At 43.2% G+C, this 18,994-nt stretch overlaps 1 long non-coding RNA gene across 1 annotated transcript in view; it reads left to right on the top strand.

Moving 5' to 3' along the window:
* LOC140648227 (uncharacterized) overlaps nucleotides 1-18,994 on the top strand; it is a 41,036-nt gene that overhangs the window by 9,453 nt on the left and 12,589 nt on the right. Inside the window, exon 2 of the long non-coding RNA XR_012041150.1 lies at nucleotides 15,516-15,660. This is a non-coding gene — a long non-coding RNA (uncharacterized lncRNA). The remainder of the gene's footprint in view (nucleotides 1-15,515; nucleotides 15,661-18,994) is intronic.

Raw genomic sequence — 18,994 nt, 5'->3', positions numbered from 1 at the left:
TCTGTGCTTAAATATGTTACTCACACATACCTACAGCTCTAAACAGATTAATAATTAATTGGCATTAGACAGGCAGTGATGATCCAGAGAAAGCTTTGTGGAGATGTTTGTTCTAAAAAAAAAAAAGAACATTTTTCTCATCCCCGAAGGGTCCTCCAGCCCCTAGAAGCAGTAGAGAAGAGACTGTCCTTAAGGACGGATAAGGTCAGGAAAGACCTTAGGCAGTCTATACTTCTCCTGTGCCATATGACACACCTAACTGTCAGCTCACCCCATATCTACAATTTACAGGTTCCTGCTGCGTAGCTCATGCTTGCTGCAGTGCAGTATCCTGGTCTATTCTCTGCACAGGATGGGAATGCCTGTGTCCTCTGGACAACCCCCACTGTGGGAATCCCACAGCACCACGTGGGAATCCAAGAGGAAAATTTTATTTTGGTAACACCAAAACAAAAAAACCCCAAGAGATCACGAACAGGAAGGACAAAGGGACTTTTACAGGGAATAAACTATTTGGAAGCCTCTTGCCTTGGAAAAAGGGACTTTTAAAGGGAATAAACTATTTGGAGGCCTTGTCTCTGTCTCTTCCCTGTGGTTCCAGATGCAAGGCTCACTCATCTACTTTTCTTTTAAACAAGACTTTGCTATCTGGCATGCAGCTGTGGAAGTACAGACAATGAATTTACATGAGGAGAGCTCCTAGCAGCTTCCACGCTTCTCTGGCAGATTTGTACAAACTGGATATGACACTACCAGCAGCCAGCCACATCTTGCTCCAATAAACACTGTTATTTATTATTAAAGTGAAGGGGACTAGCTCAGCAAGGGTGAGGGGACTGAACACTGCTGGCTAGCATGTGGAGTAAGTCAAATGTGTAGGTTTTACCCAGATCCGGGCTTGTGACAGTGATAAGTTTAAGGCAGAAAAAGACACAAGTAAGAGTTCTACCTTCACTGCAGAAAGCTGAATTTTGGGAAATTCTTCCCAAAAGCACGATTACTCTCATCATCCACCTTGTACTTGAACAAACTCTACAGTTACTACAAGCCTTTTCCAGGTTGTCCCCCATTTCCTTACTGAGAAACTGAATGGCCACTGTGCTAACCCTGTTTCTGTTTCCCAGTGGCACCCTTCAACTTTGTTCCTAACTTCTGCTTCATGTTCATAACTGGATTAGATAAGAAAAAGACCAAAACTCAATGTCAGCCAGGAGGTATAGAACTCTTTCATGCAGAAGAGGAGAGGTATTCCACTTGGCTCAGCCATCACATAGGGAAAGACGCTCCCAAAACCCTTCCTGTGATACCAAATGGCTATACTGCTTCCCTGTCATGGGGGTCCACTTTCCAATGTCCCCATTCAAGTTCCCTGCTCCCCAGGGACCTCTGCAGAGTGGCTACATGGTTCTGGGCAGAAGCCCAGGACATCTATAGTTCTCAAGGTGGTGATGGGGACAAGACTCTGGCTGCTCTCAGAGCCAGGCTTGAGGAACAGAAAAGCTCTGGAGGGCAGGAAGAGTATCCCAAGCAGCCACATCCCAAAGGAACAAAGAAGAAGAGCCTTGAGGTTTCTAGATATATGATTCAAAAGGTGTTTCTCGAGGGGGGGTGAGATAAGGCTGAGTTGCAAGGTCTTAGGGGCTTAGGGCTTTGAGGTAAGGCTCAGCAAGGACGGTTCTTATATATATGAAGGACAGGAAGGGTGGCCTTGGAAATTGACTTCAGGCTCACTTTTAGGCATACACAGCCCCATGGACAAAGTCATCACGTGCCACTGCATGCAATCACTCTGCCTTATCGATGTCTGCGGTCTCATGCCAGCTTTGCTGAAAGGGAAGCAAGGGCTGGAGAATCAGAGACCACATGGATATTTGGGCCCTTGCCCAGAAAGCAAGGGGCCACTCTGTACCTGTTCCTGGGGTGCTGGGGACTGGAAGACAGCCACTGGGAAACAGCTGCCAACATCAAGTGAGGGGAACAGCCATTCTGCTTGCCAGTGAGAAATTTGGCTACAACTGAGCTGAGTGCTGGTCTGGGTTTGGGAAAAGCCACCGAGCATAGTGGGGCACAGCGACGGCAGGCGTTCAGCAAAGCAGTCCTGGACTGAAGGCACTGGGTTGCTGAGGGAGCAGTAGGAGTGTCATGTTGTGGAATACCAGGGAGCTGAGGGCAATCCAAGGGACCACCTTGGGGTTAGGAAGCAGATGCTGTGGAGGGTGGCTCATATATCCTTGGAAAGCTGACTCCAGGGGAAGCTTAGCCTCATTACGAGAAGTTTTCCCATGGAGAAAACGAGACAAGGTGTTCCCATGGGTCTTAGTCATCCACGCCTAAGCCTGGGATGGAGGCTCAGGCAATGGAGACGTGTGGGAGAGAGGTTTCTGTGGAGGCTGCTAAGGCAGGGCAGTCCCCGTGCCCTTGGCAATTGGTGCCTGGTGTGATTTTCCTGGCATAGCCTTTGTCTAGCTATATGTTATTCAACAGGTGCTTCTTTTAGGAAGGGAAGGTTTTGACAACATGCAGTAGTACTATTACTTCCAGACCTTACCTTCCCATATTGAAATCATAATCCCTTCAATAGTCTCACCCCTGGCTCAAATAGGCTATGTGACAAGATATATTTAACTATACCCCTATGAAATCTCAAGACTGTTGTCCAAAACTTTAGCTCACATCTGCTTTTCAGTGCAGTGGATATTGATGTGCCTGACAGGCACTGGTTTCATCACACAAGCAAGCTCACTATAAATAATATTTTCAACAGTGGCAGGAGAGAGCATTCGGAGCAGGGAGATGATAGCCAACTGGAAAGCTGTGACACATGGCTCTAAAGCTTGTCCTGAATTTCAGCTTTCCATGTACATTTGGAGGGCAGACTTTAATTCTGAGGCAGAAAAGCAAGTTAAGAGAGTAAAGTGGCAAAGAAGGATTGAGTGGCTCACATGAACCACAGGGCTCCTCAGATCATGTCTTCAGCTGGGACTCCACTCTCCTTTCCCATTCATGCCCCCATGGAGCCACATTCCAGCAAATTCACTCTTATCCCATAGAAGCCTTCCTTTCTGACATATTTTTCTGCCTATCAGCAACATTGCCTAATTATCTCCTTCTCCTTTTCCAAGAGCAAGTCACAGTGACTTAGCATGTATCTGCAGGGAATTTTTCCTAATCTGAGGGATATCTACCCACAAACTCCACAAAGATGCTTTTCTTGAAAATGTTCAAGGTTGAAGATTGAGGCTTGCATCATAGGCCAATAGGAGGTGACAGTGTGTGAGAGACATGTCAAGTGAGGATAGACCTTGAAGGACCTTAAAAAAAGATACTTTCTTCATTATGTGACACCGTGAAAACAGAAAGCCAATGAAGAAATACAGAGACTGCCAACATCAAAGCATCAAACTAGGAAATCAAACTCCCTCCTTGGACACATGCAAAAGCCCTCTGCATGTGGTCCTGGGCAACTGGCTATAGGTGGCCCTGCTTGAGTAGCAGGGTTGGATCGGATGACCTCCAGAGGTCCCTTCCAACCTCAACCATTCTAGGATTCTGTGAAATTATCTTTGCAACACCATTTTAGATAAATACCTGGAGGACAAGACACTTGTATTTATCAAAGCCAGAGAGGTGGTGATTCAGGAATCAAGACATGCATTGATTCTAAAAAATGTGCGGCCAAACATTTTACATAAGTAAATAAACAGAATGACTAGATTGCAGGCATCTTACTCAGAAAGATCTGGAATGTGGTTGAAATCAGAACTGATGCCCAGGATAGAAGCCTGACCTGCAAACAATTTAGATGCATTTTCCACAGTGTTGAAGCAGGTAAGGAGGTCTTTCTGGCCTTCTTGACCTTGATCAAATAGCTAGGCACCCATGGGAATGACAGAAAGAAACAGCCTAAGATGTTAGTTTGGACAGGGAAAGAAAGTCTGCAATGGGGAGGAGTTTCTGAGGTAGTTCTATGTTTTTGTAGAGGAGGTAGTTCAGCTGGTCATAATTACCCATCTTTACAGCAAACTATTTGTATCTATTCTTAAAGCAATGCATTTTTGTACATTTCTCTGCTACAGTTTTTTCCAGAACTGAGTTTTCTAGCTTCCATATGAGGATGTCAAGTGTAATAGCTCCACAAGAGTCAAGCGATGACAGCTACCGATTCTCTCCTGTCAGCCAATCCTGTCAGAAAAGATTAGATTGGTTCCACATGAGTTGTTCTTGACAATTTTGCCTTAGTTGTACCTTCCAGGTGCCCGACAACAGCTTTAGTATTTCTTCCAGTAGTTTTTAGGAATCGAGGCTAAGCTGACTGGTTCCATCTTTTCCTTTTGAAAATTAAGTACAAAATTTGCCCATTCCCAATTTTCTAGGGCCTCATACATTTTCCAGAAGCTCTCAACCATACCACCAACAGCTCCTGGACTGCTGGTGGTCTCTAAATACACTATGGTGAACTTCATCAGACACCAGGAACTTGGAACCATCTATCTTATGTACACATTCTCTGTTCCTTTGTTGTTATCCCTCCTATCTTCAAAAAGGGCAAAAGGAGGACCCAGGGAACTACAGGCCAATGGGCCTCACCTCACTCCCTGGTAAGGTGATGGAATAAGTAATCCTGGAAGTCATTTCCAGGCATATGAAGGACAAGAACGAGCTTAGGAGTAGTCATCATGAATTCACAAAGGCAAGTCACACTTGACCAACTGGATAACCTTCTATGATGAAATGACTGGCTTGGTACATGAGGGGAGAACAGTGGATATTGTCTGCCTTGACTTCAAGTAAGGCTTTTGACACTGTCTCTAATAACATCCTCATAAACAAGCTGTTGAAGTATGGGCTGGATGAACAGTGAAGTGGGTTGAAAACTGGATTAACAGGCCCAGAGTGCTGTGATCAGTGGTACCAAATCTAGTTAGAGGCTTTCAACTAGCAGTGTATCCCAGGGATCAATACTGGGTCAAATTCTGTTCAACATCTTCATCAATGACCTGGATGATGGGCTAGAGTGCACCCTCAGCAAGTTTGCTGAGGATACAAAACTGGGAGGAGTGGTTCATACACTGGTCTATCCAGAAGGACCTTAACAGGCTGGAGAAATGGGCTGACAGGAACCTCATCAAGGTCAACAAGGGGAAGTGTGAAGTCCTGCAGCTGGGGAGGAACAACCCCAGGCACCAGTACATGCTGCAAGTCAACTGGCTGGAAAGCAGCTTTGCAGAAAGGAGCCAGGGCTCCTGGTGGACACCAAGTTGAACATGAGCTAGCAACGTGTCCTTGTGGCAAAGAAGGCAAATGGTATGCTGGGCTGCATTAGGGGTGTTGCCAGCAGATCGAGGACGTGATCATTCCTTGCTATTCAGCACTGGTGAAGCCACATTTGAAGTATTGTGTCCAGTTCTGAGCTCCCCAGTACAAGAGAGACATGGACATATTGGAGAGAGTTCAGCAAAGGGCCACTAAGATGATCAGGGGACTCGAGCATCTCTCCTACGAGGAGAGGCTGAGAGAGCTGGGACTGTTCAGCCTGGAGAAGAGAAGGCTCAAGGGGATCTCATCAACCTATACAAATACCTGAAGGGAGGGTGCAAAGAGGACAGGGCCAGGCTCTGCTCAGTGGTGCCCAGTGATAGGACCAGAGGCAATGGGCACAAACTGAAACACAGGAGGTGCCAGCTGAACATCAGGAAACACTTTGTCACTGTGAGGGTGACCGAGCACTGGCACAGGTTGCCCAGGGAGGTTGTGGAATCTCCATCCTTGGCGATATTCAAAAGCTGTCTGGACATGGTTCTTGGGCAACCAGCTCTAGATGGCCTTGCTTGAGCAGGAAGGTTGGACCAGGTGACCTCCAGAGGTCCCTTCCAACCTCAGCCATTCTGTGATTATCTTAGTAAGTTTTTATATTAATTTGCAGCAAAGAGTTCAAGATTTAGCAATGAGCACCTTGGCCTGGACTTCTGACGAACAGCATACTTCACAGGACATCAAGTCAGGTCATAAGATCCTCAAAGGGAGGACAGCCGACCATTATCACCAGTCATATCTTCCTAAGAGTGCTCACAGTACTTGATCTCAAGGGAACAGAGCATCCTGTATTCCTAGGAGCCCATCAGGCTGGTGGCTCTTGTGGGGTAGATGGTTTCTCCTCCACTGCTGATGGTGCTGCAAACCTTAGTAACTGTTCTTCTTTTTTGTCCTTGGGTACCTCCACTGACAAAATCTGATTAATCTGAATATTTCTCAGCCTAACCTAGAGCTGGATTGATGCATCCAGTGCCTTTACTCACTCACCCAACATCTGGTCTTGCACTTCTTTTCCACAGATTCCATGAGCTCAAGAAGGAAAACTAGCAGCAGTTATGGTGCCACTAGCTTTACAGACCTCTTTTCTGTCCTTCCTATAGTTTCTTCCCAAAGTACTTCCTGCAGAGTCTGATGCCTTCCTATAGTTTCTTCCCAAAGTATTTCCTGCAAAGAGTCTGATAAACCATTTATTGCTCCTCTCCCAGGAGATTCTCTTAAAAGGCTCTGACAGCGTTAAGCGGAGTGTCAGATTCTGTTATTATAACAGTTGCCTCATGACTTAAAAATATATGCATTATTTTGGAAAGAATCCAAAATTATCAACATACAAAGCCCATATAGCACATTTTAAAAGCTCTTTTAATTGTACAAGTGTTAAGCACTACATTTTACTTTGAAAGACTGGGGTGTTTTCCGGGACTTGTTTCATGCATGCATCAGGACAAGAGTGTTGCATAAATCTGAGGCCAGGCATACAAATAACCATAAGCTAATTCAACTCTGAAAATCCTAGAAATGTAATGTTTAAACACAGAAAGGCAAGAAGACAGTAATGGTCCAGTCCCATCCAGTTGAAAGCACTGGGATGGTTTGTGTCTTTTAGCTTTGGGGACACCCAACACATAGAACTGGTGGGTACAGCTTCAGGCTGTTGAGGTGCACAGTCATGCTCCCAATTACTCTTATTTGCAGCTGCACACATTATCAATATGGTAATGTCCAGCTGTATGCGAAAATGGACCACGATATAAATATACACAGAAGAATTTAACACAGATATCTCATTTAAAATGGTTCCTGCTTGGCAATATGGCCATCTTGGAATGAAGGCAAGGAGAGGATCTGCTGACTGGAAGCAGTGCTCAAATCCCCAGCACCAGCCTGACTCCTTCATTTGCTTTTTTTCAATAGCCAGGAGTATAGCCAGGAGCTTCAAGAGCCAGGAGCTCACCAAGTCTTTGCTGAGACATCTCTTTAAAGGCGATTCTCCAAAAATATGAGGGTGAAAAATATTAAGTGGAGGAGGAGATTCTTGTAAAATTAAGATCAGCTTCTACCCCTCTAGAAACATTCAAAACTTGCAAGTGACCTGCTCAGATTTTTACTGCAAGAGCTTTTCTCTCTTAGCTCTCCTTTCCTGCCTCAATATCCTCAGGCTCTTGAACGATTGAAACCCACTAAGAAAGACAGATAGCCTTTTGATAATTTCTAATGGAATGTGTAATCTGGGATTCCCTCCCATGCTGAACTCTGTGACCCAGAATGAATATGTGCAAGTTTCAGAATTCTAGTTCAATAATTAAATGGAAATATAATAAAGTAATTGAGCTGTTCTGTTGCAAGCTTACACAGAGAGCTACTAGTATTGAGGTAAAGTTGAAGATTTCACATGGGCAATGACTTTAGTACAGAATCATGTATAGAATATATGAAAAATATATTCTAGTTTTTAAGACAAAACTACATGTAAGGTAGTCTCCTTTCCAAAATAGTTAACTAATTGCATAGATTAGCAGGGTCATTGGGATACTCAAATGCATTATGGTCTATTCTTTCAAACGCAATTAGGAGCATTCAATTTAAGAACCAGTCTAAATGGGCTCATTTTACTCCATTATTTCAATCTAGCTAAGAGTAAATCAGTGAATAAATCAACATTTCACCATTAGCTGATTGTTATGGGATTAACAGGAAGCTGATATTACCAAGCAGTTCTTTATAGATTGGCACTCTACTGTAATAAGCCTTGTTCTGATTAAGCCGCCAGTGTGGCTTTGCACTATTTTATATTTCTGTGTGTTCTTATGTGCTTCTAAAAAGTGACAGTGACTGAAGAAGATATTGTATATGGCCCAGATAAAGCCCAAAATGCTCCTCACTGTTCCACACAATGTATTTGTTGGCTTCTTCAAGCTCCTCTTTACAGTGTTTCTACTGTGCATGACAAATTGGGCTTACTGGCTGTGTTTGCAAGTCTTACAAGTCCTTCAGTCCTCAAAATATGACTACCAGGAATTAACCACAATAAAAGCTTCAGGCCCCAAACACTAACTTCCTGAGCTAGAAAAATGAATGCCCTGTCTGCTAAGAGTAAAAACACTTTTCCCTTTAGGTAGATCAGCTCACGGAAAGAGACATGAAACAATTACCCAGCGCGTTCCACATGTGTAAGCATCTGACAGCATGCTGTCAGCAGGCTCTGACCTGTCACATACAATACTGGAAGGATTCAAGTACAGTCACTGGAATTTGTATGGAAGTCTTAGTATCTACTTAATAATTTCAGAGTGTTTGACACTTCAGCAAAGAGGCCTCTTGCACAGGAGCCAACTGAGTTAACAAGAATTAGAGTAGTAGAGAGCATTATTTGGTTTTCTGTACCGTTTATTTCCATCGAAACAGTATTAGATTATGTAAAAAGGCAAAGGGAAATCTTTAGCGAAACCACAAGATGAGCTGCTCAAAATTATTTCAGTCCATAGCTGATGGACAAGTAGAAGTAATGAATAGATTACTAACCGTTAACACCTGTCTTAAGTTTCAGGAAGACATCACCATATTTACTCCCTAAATAGACCAGAAGTCAGCTGAAACTTTGCAACAAGATTATATTCTGTGTCTGTGATATTACATTGGCAAAGGACAAATAAACGTAGTTTTTCTGGATGGAGCAGTATCAGGCCAGTGCAGTAAATGTAAAACCCTCCAACACGATTTCAGAAACACCAGTAAATAAAGGTCCCTTAGAACAGAGCCATCCTAATCCAAAGCCCTATATATGTACATCTCAGAACATAAACATGTGCCAACTAGTGTCCCTGGAAACTATGTGAGTGAAGCCAAGCAAGCCCTGCAAACCAGATTGAATTCACATACACAAGAACAGGACTATCCAGTTGCCAATAGCAGTGTTTCACAAAATAGCCATCCCATCTTCAACCTCTCCATCTTCACCCTTAGGGAATATCTTCAAAACCCCATCAAAAAACAGCTCCAGAAACTACTATTCATAACTCAACTGAGTATTAAAAGTCGTAGATTCAAGGACAATACTGGTTTTACAACACTTCAAACCCTGGTTAATCCTTCCACAGAAGCTTGCTGACAGGATTATTTCTGTATTTTACACTGAACAGTTGTTGGGTGCAGATGGGCATCACACCACGACTGCTGATCTGAACAGAGAGAGCAACCACCTGAATTGCATTTTCTGCAGACCTGGATTCTGGGGTGACTGACTGGCCTGGGACCAGGACCAGGAACTCTGTGGACTTTGACAAGGAAAGCTTAATTATGGACTTCTTTCAGGCCCAAGTGTGAGACAGATATCGAGTAGCTTAGCTCTTTCAAGTGGTAGGCAGATATGGACATGGCCAGAGGCACAGCTTAAGAGGCCTTGGGAACTTCAGAAGAAAAAACACTAAAGTGCTCATGGGGTTTAGGCACCTTCAAGGCTTACTGATGTCCAGCTGCAACAGTGAAGGCCAAATCAAACTCACATCCGAGGCATGGAGACAGTTATTGGATCTTGTCCAAAACTGCCCAGTCTTGCAGCTGTAATATGTGGAAGCTGTTCATAACAGTACAATAAATGTGCCCCTGACAAATAATGCAGACAGATCCTAGATGGAGGTGTTATCCACATGGGTGTGGTCCCAGCTTCAGCCAACTTCTCAAAATCCACCACCTCTATCTTCTGCTACAAGGCGACTGATTCACGTATTTCTTTGCCTCCTGCATTACACTGTATTGTATCACTTTAGGATGCAAGGACACTGAATTGTCAGTTCTTTACCTAAGTTTCCATGTTGTACAATGGGGAGAAAACAGAGGGCTGTTTCAACAACATAGCAAAGTGTTCTGAAAGTGGATACTTTCACAACAGAAACTCTTTTGAAGAAAGGTTTGTATATTTTAGTTTGGAAAGCGCTTAGCACATTGTGTTGACAGTGGAAAGACAGATAAATACCATAGTAACATAAAATACAATATACACCTTCCCTAACATGAAATAATAAAATACAATATAAAATACTGAAATAATAGAAATAAGAATATGCTGATAGTTAAGTACTGCTTTTTCAGATGGAGCAGAAGACTAGTTCTCCCAGATCATAAGCTAATTATTGCCTTTCTGAAACAGTATAAAGAAGCAGAACGCAACAGTCTAGAACCAGATACTGTCTTTAAAAATTACTACAGGAAGGAGAATACTAATTCAGCGGTCAAACATTTGGGACTTATATTAACAAAAATTAGCCAAAGTAAATGATGCAGTGACTGAAATATACTGGGGAGATTTGTTGGAAGCAAACTGACCAAGTACACTGCCTTGTCTGCTCTGTTCTGCATAATTAACTATCTTATTAACTAGACAATTGATTCGCTACTTTATTGATTGATTGTTGCATTCATTCACTCTTTCTGCTTTTTGTTTTGCTGCCAAATTTATCAGTTTAATTGCACAACTTTCTCCCTAAGTGATTCATTCCCTAATCAACTCCCTCATTCACTGATGAGCCTGTTTCTCACCCAGTTCACTGCTCAGCTGAATCCTAAGCCTTCACCTGCCTGATCTTCTTGGCATGTGTGACAAGTTGTGGGGCCCCTCGGGGTTCAGACTACGGGTTCTGTTTGATGCTTTGGACGTTAGGAGATTTGATATTTATTCTACGTGTGCCCGATGAAAAACTGCATTGTAAATCAGCAGTGATCTGCTTTTTGTGTTCTGATAGTAAACTGGAGCTACAAAAAGTCACGGCGCCGGGGTTGTAAAAAGTCAATGATTCTCTGTTTATATGGATGCCTCTTTTAGACAACACCCTTGTCTATGTGACAGCTGACTGCTATCATACTGCCCGAGGTAAAACTGCTTTTCAAATCTTAGTTACAGAAAACAAGCAAATCTGCTTATTGCAAGTCCAGAGGAGGATACTTTGACCACCTGACTAGCTTGGCTAGATGGCCAGCTAAAAAGGACAGCAAAAGCCATTTAAAAATTAAATCAGGTTGCTTAGGGCGTTGTCCCTTCAAGTGTTGAATACCCCCATGGAGGGAGGAACCACCACTGCTCCAGGCAGCGTGTTTCCATGCTTGACCATCCTTTTTGGAAGATCTTTTTCCCTGTCTCCAGCCAGCATTTCCTCTGGTGCAACTCATGACTGTTGCCCATTCACCTTTCGCTGTGCACCTCTCAGAGGAGCTGGGCTCCGTCTTCTCGGTTCCCCTCCGGTAGCAGAGGGCAGCAGTTAGATCTTCCTCACCCTTCTCCTGTAAGCCACGCGCTCCAGCAATATGACAATATGATAGCAAAATGAGAAACTGCCAGATGCTGAGAGCAATGGAAGGGGAAAAGTGGGTGGACAACGCCAACCTGGGGCTAAACTAATAAAACAACAGGAGAAACTGCCAGATATCACACACAGGGAAAGGGATGTATCAGGAACTCCTCTTGGATAAAGGACATCAGAAGAGAGCGGGAATAGAGAAGATTCCCAGGCTTACCAGGGTCACTAAGGCCAGAATTACTAAAGAACGGTCTAAAATCTCCAAAACCAGGGCCAGTGGGGAAAGAGTAAACAGGAGTGGGTTTATTTTGGAGGGGGAAAAAAGAGGGAAAAAAGCTAAACCAAATGGTATGATTGGGAAGCTCATGGGTGCCCATCAAAGCAGCCTTGCCTGGACCGACACTGCCCAGAGGGTGACAACAACCTTGGTTTTCTGTCCATGCCACATCCCCAACTTGCCTCCGTGTTCAGGGAGACCTGAACCAGGGAGACCCTGACCTGAATGTCAACAAGGGGAAGACCCAGAGGGGATGGAGGATCGACCAAATCTCTCCAACATACTCCTCTCCAGGCACAGGACTTCTTTCTTTCCCCTTTACTATTTGTTATCACCAACCTTCTGTCCTTTCAGCTGCCCCTACTCCGCTCCACCATATCCTCAGTCCTTCAAGTTTACTTGGTTTTCCACCTATCACCTCATTTTTCTCCTCCTCTTTCTAGGTAAATTAAATGACAGTGCAAGCTATAACATGTAACCCTTTTTCATTCTCTTGTCTACTACAGTTAATACTCCCTGCTTCCAAAGTGATAGCTTAAACCACGAGATCTTTGTTAGCTTCCTGCCTTAAGAAAGTGAGTTTTAGACAGTCACATTACATGTCCGCCAGTTTTCCCTAACACTTCTTGAACCCATTTAGCTTTTCAACCACATGCGAAGGAGCCAAGGATGACCGAGTTCCAACAGGTTCTGAGGACGCCCACAGCCAGGCAGAAGAGGGACCCAAATTAGTGCTCCCACTGGCAGAAAAGCAGTCCAAATTCACACATTATATATCATCTGGCAGCCCAAGCCGCAGGCACACCACTCCCAGCTGGTGACAGTGCTTGCTGGTTCTTGCCGAGCAGGAGCACCACAGGAGACATGAGGGAGAGCCGGAGTATTGCAGAGGGGTAGCTTAATTAAACAAGAAGGGGCACAAGTCTGTAGGAAATTCTGCTGCTCAGGGAATTACTTTGAAATCCGTGAAAAGCTGCCAAAAAAAAAAAAAATCACATGAAATATTTCCATTGGTAAAGCTACTCTCAGGGTTTTGCAAATGCCAGGTTGGAACTATTTACTTACAATCAGAGTTGTGATTAAAATCAAGCTTATGCTGTTTCAAATTCATAAGAGAGTAATTTTTAAAAATTTAATTAAAATTTAAAAATTTAAAACAGCACTATTGCTGATCAGGTACTTTGTCTTAATATGAGAAAATAGCTACAGGCAAAAGCACGATTGAGTAATACACACACATCTTTACCTGGAGAATATGCTCTCTGAGTTCAGTGCTACTACATTTGGCATTAAAGTTAAACATGCGCAGCACCGGAGTATGAGCACCAGAGACTGTTTTATTTTAAAACAACTTTTAGTGGCAAAAACTTAACAAGGATGCAGTTTTGTTGTGAAGTGACAGGAAACAAAACCTGCTTAGACTAATTTCAATCTACTAAATCAATGCAAATAATTTTATTTCAAAAAGGCAGCCAAGATCCAAACCAAGCTGGTTTCCTACACTTATATCTAAGCATCCAAAGGAAGGAGTCTCAAAGGCATCTCAGTGACTTCAGTGCCCAAGCCCCATGGACACAGGACAGCCATGGCTACTAGAGCAGCCCCTGCACTGTTGGGCTTAACTTCTCAGCCTTCCTAGGCGAAGGAGATGCAGCACACTTAAGCTGGCCCTCTTTGCAAGCACTTGCCTTCCAGTTTTTTTCACAAATGCATGGCTTTCTCATGTAAGGACGTTGGTGAAACCCTGGCATGGAGGCAGGCTCTCTCTTTCTACAGCACATGTGAACATTTTAAACTGGAGATTTCTGAGAGCAAAGTCATTTCTCTGTGAAATGTGACATTTTAGGAGGTGTTAGGAAACAAACTGAAAAGGCAGACACAGGTCTGCCACATTTGAAATTTAAGATGATACAGTGTGAACATTTATAAACATTTCAACTTACAAATGGCTTAATCAGTAAATCAAATTTAATTCTTTTACATATCTTTTTTTTTCTGCTTTCACCATATTCACACCTTAGCATCCCAGGCTCTTCTGAGCTCTCTGCCACCACCTCCCTGCCTACCCTCGGCAAAACTCCCCACACCTTCTCCCCAGGCTTCTCTCTGAACATGCTGCTTCATCTTTAGTTCCCACTACCAACTTCAACTTTGGGAATTCAGCAAGTTAAGGCTTTTGGAATTAAAATATAAAAGACCACACGTCTGCAACAGCATCTGTGTAGTGTCTATGACTAAAGTAGAGCCCTACACTTGCTGTTCACCACCGCCTCTGTTCTCCAGGTACACACAGGTTTGCTTCTGGATATGGGCTGTGTCCAAAAACGTTAACATCAATACAATTTTCACAAATCACAGGACTCCAGAAGCTCAGCGTTGAAATGAAGCAAACAGCATGAAATCCATTATAAAAGCCGGAGAAAGGACACAACTGATCTTGTGTTCTGCACAGTAATGACTATGCCTTAGTCTTCCTTTTAAGAGTCTTCACTGTTATAGGAGGAACATTTGCAAATCCTAGAAAAGGACCTGAGAGCCAGCCACCTCTGCACGATTTCCTCCCAGTAGGGATTTGCCCAAATTCCCCCCGTGCAGGAGAAGCACGGCTGCCCACAGACCTGGCACGGGAGGAACTTCCCAGCCCAGAAGGTCCCAGCCCTCCTGCAACTGCGGCCCCCCGGCCAGGGGGTGCTTGGAAAATGTAATGCGGCTCCTAGCTTTTGTTTGTTAGTAGCAAAAGGGGTGAGACCTTTCTCTCTTGCTTATCTATTCCTTTCGTGAATACAGATCAGCCACTGGAAAAGATGTTTACAAGCAAGCTTTGGCACATTGCAGTCTATGCAACTTTTGTGGAAAAACTGAGTAAATACATATGTAACTAATCTTTCATCTTCCTTGGGACTGGCTGATTACCGGAACAAGGGAAAAAAAAATATAATTTTCAGGCCAAGCAATTTTATTTGGTATATTTTGTTTTCCAAACAGAAAAAGTATTGTTTCTCTAAAATTAAGGACAGACTGGAATGTTGTGTGAGGTCTAAACAGCACTGCATGTTCGATCATTTGCGGTTAGGGAAAAAAAGAGCAATGGGCCTTCTCTGACTAAGGTGCACCAGACATTTCTTCTTTTTTTTTTCAATCTTCAGCTCTTCACAAAGCGTGCTTGTGTTCAAAAAGAGATGTTTTCATAAGCAAGCTTTTGTGTACAGCAGCGCTTCAGCTGTATTTCAGAAATTAAGAGTCATCCATCTGAGATCCGCTTTAATGACTAATTTCCCTACCATAGAGTTTAAAGTACAAAGAACTGCCACCGACTGGCAGAGCCAAGCTTTCAGTTGCCATGCAACACCCCTGTCGCAGGTTTCCCTTCATCTTCTAGTGCTTTTACTCCGGCTCTGTTCTTCATGGATGAAAGTTATGCAATGCTTTCTAGATACTTAACAGCAGATGTATTAAATTTCTAATCTGATATAAACCAGACTGCAATTTTCTACTGAAAAAGTCACATCAATGAATTTAATAATGTTTTAAATTATAGTCTTTGATAGCAGAGTATCTAGTTTTCAAATTTACATTATGCTGATTTTCCTAGCACATGAATCAGCGACAACTCCCTTTTGTCTATGTCTTCTTTTAAGTGCCTGTGGGATTTTGCCAATATTTTGTGGGGAGAAAGATCTCATCTGAAACTTTGCAAAACCACCTGTTGACATGCTAGTTGGTGGCAAACGCAGAGCATTTGCTCATCAGGAGGCAGAGATGGACACCGTGACTCCTGTGGTGGTAAGTAGGTGCTAGTCACCTTGTCCCCTTCGTGCTGACCAGACTGGAGATACAAGCTGAAACCTCTTCACCTGAGTTGCCGTACTGATCAGGAGCAAAGGGGTTTCCTATAAACTTGAATCAGATTTGAAGCAAAGAAGTAGACATAAATGACTTGATATTTTTCAATGAGACTCTGAGTCACAGAGTTGTCTATGCCATTGCCTCTTAGTTCAGAGAATATCTTCCTATTTTGGAAAAGAGTAATTTAGTATTATTAGATGAACTGTAACCAAAATTTAGAGTAATCTAGACATACTAATGCAGCTACGCATTCACGCAAGGCTCCAGACTAGCTCTGACTTGGCATAGGCAGCCATTTCTAAGCACAACAGACACCAGCCATCCAGAAAACAGTGCTGCCACATACATAAAGATGATTTTCCTTTCTTTTCCCTACATGGGTGAATGCACAGGTTCTCTTGTGGTGTTTCTGAAATCTGTTTGGAAAACATAACAGCCTAATTCTATAAATTAGTGGAATAGTTTAAATTTCACATAGGGTGAAACCGGTGTTAAATTTTGTCTCTTTGCCGTGATGACAAATATTCATAACTTTTGTTCTGCTCTTTGGGTAATAGAATTACATACTAGTGTTTTTTAGAATAAAATAAATTTTTTAAAATAGACTATTTACAGTATCTAAATTATGTTCAGAAATAGTCTAGAAAGATGCTGCCTCTCTACTTATTTTCTTCAGTTGTTGACCTGAGATTTATAACAAGTTTTACCATGTGATGCATTTGTATGGATTCAATGACTCTCTTTCAATACAAATGTTAGGCTTTGTAAGGTGTAAAGCTTAATAGGTGAAAGCCTTTTTTAAAGGCAATAGCACTTTAATAAGTTGGCATTTTATAAAGTGGGTTTTGCTTTTTCCCACTGAAAGCTTCACTCTGCTGCAGAGGAAAGTGCAGATGAGTCAAGAAAACAGAACAATTTTCATTGCATTCAGAGTCTTTGAGTGAAAGCTAATGTGTTCCCTGGTTCTGAGAAACATCATGTAAATCTTCTCCTGTGCAGACTTTCATATGAGCCATTCTGGTATTTTACAAGCAGCTTCTCCTCCTTCTCCCTGCTGTTCACTGGCCAAGGCTGGGCCAGCCCCAAAGGTATTGCTGGGAGCTCCTGGTGCCCATCAGTCCCACACATTACCCCTCCTTGCCCTTTGGTTCCTGGGGAGAAGAAATGCATGGGGGTCAGAAAGGAGCCCTGCTCATCCCTGGCATCCCCGTATACCTAGCCCTGACTCCAGACCTGGCCTCCGTTGGTGTTAAAAGCCGAGCAGACTACTTTCAAAGCATTCCAGATCAAGCTGGTCTTCTTAGCATTTTGTGTCCTTTATTTTTCCTCACAGCTGTTCCTATTTTTTTGCGTCTTTTTTGCCATAGTAAGGCTTCTTAAAAAATAGTGGCCTTTATCCAGCATGTAGGAAAGGTTTTTCTCTTTGTTGCTGTGTCATTGTTGCTCTGCTGATTGATTGCAAACTTCATGCATTATATATCCTTCACGTAAGTTCAGGAAAGCGCAATCAGTGTTCAGCTGATAAAGTCAGTAAGTCTGAATGTAAAATTTTCAGAAAACCTGACTCTGGTTTGAGCTGATAAAATATAGCAGTTAAGCGCATTTGACAAGACAGGGTGAGTATAATACACAGGAGAGAGTATAATGCATAGGCTTTTGCTAAGGAGAGTTTAATTTGACAATGACCACCTATCAGCAGATATTTTCTCTTGCTCTGAATAAAATCTTTACCCATACTCTTTGCTTTATGTTGTTTCCCAAGTTTAGGATTCACTTATACAACAAATAGCCTACTAGGTGGCTCTTAAGCTCCTCCGTCTCTGTGAGGGCCATGCTGGGGATGTTAACTCATCACCTCACAAAACACAGCTTTTCACTGCTGCCATTTTCACCATTCGCTCAGCCTGTGGCCTCCCGGCCTTGGGAAATAGCAGGATGTCTCTGCACAAACCAGGTCTGCATCTCTCTTGCATGGAAAGAGCCTGGGCAGATGTTTCCACCACAGCATTTTACCGCGTGACAGACCTGGTGGAGGTCCCCCTTCATGAACAGGGAGGTGATACATTACGCTTATGTCCCATGGCCGGTGGGGGACATGCAGCAAAGTACAGCCCCAGGACAAACAAAGGCTATACGAACTCTTGGAAGAGAAATCTGGAGCCCATCTTATGGCGAGCAACCCATCACCTTCAGCCTCAAGCTGGGTTGCAATAGGTCAAATCCAATAACTCTTGGCACTGTTTTTCCCTGATTGCACCTATGCTAGTAAAAGAGTTGGGGAGGGCATGGACTTTCTTTCCATCTTCTGTACTGTTTGCTAACTCACTTGCCAGCCTCTGCTTCAGCCTGTGCAAGCCAGCAGTCTCCCAGCTGATTCCCAGGTATGGCTCAAGAGAGAGTACACATTGTGGAGGCTACCCATCAGTAGCAGAGACGCACAGTTTGCCATACTATTGGACTTCAGGGCCAGCATACGGGCACTGCTCTGCCTTGTTCAGTGGTGTAAGCAGAGCCTGAGAGCGTACCGCCGGCTTTGCACAGAGCTACTGGAGTCAGGAGTACGCAGCTGCCGATGTTTGCTGTTTCCAGGATGCTAATCTTGACTCGAGAGCTGGCTGCATTCCAGCAATGCACAAAATCTTTCCTTTCTATATAACAACGCGATGAACTGTTGGGCTTTACTGTGTAAAAGGTGCTACTGTACACAAGTATGTCGTTTCCCCCTCCCATTAAAAATAGCAGCAAAATAAAGCAAATCACAGAAAGTGGACGTGCCAAAAATACATAGAACAACCTGGCAGTCATACTGTGCTTCCCTTTGTTTGTGACGCAGAAGCTGTATTGCAGCACACTGCATGAAGGAGATTTGGGCATCGGTATGTAGGTGCGTGGAAATGTCCACTTGCGTATGTGCCCGTGTGTTAAAGGATAGAGCATTTTGGTAGGCACTGTTGCATATAGTCCTGCAACTCCTTCGTCTGTCATACAAATATTGCACCATTTTTAAATCCTGTATTTTAGCCTTCTTTATGCCATTTCTTCCTAGGGAAACCTTAGCAAGAAATAAAACTTCTTGCTCTCTGCTTAATCTCTAACTAAAGCTGGGAAACAAGCATTAGTGTTTATACTGAAAATCCTGGAAAGGAGAATCACCTATGTGTCATTTAAAATAATCACATCAATTTAAACAATTATGGTAAGAAATTAGATCATGGATGTCTCTTCCAATGGTGAAACAAACATTTAACATCATTGGTTAATCTCCCATCGA

The sequence above is a fragment of the Ciconia boyciana genome, chromosome 1 (genome assembly GCF_034638445.1).
Source record: "Ciconia boyciana chromosome 1, ASM3463844v1, whole genome shotgun sequence".
Classification (NCBI taxonomy): Eukaryota; Metazoa; Chordata; class Aves; order Ciconiiformes; family Ciconiidae; genus Ciconia; species Ciconia boyciana.
This window is presented reverse-complemented; position numbering and strand designations above follow the sequence as displayed.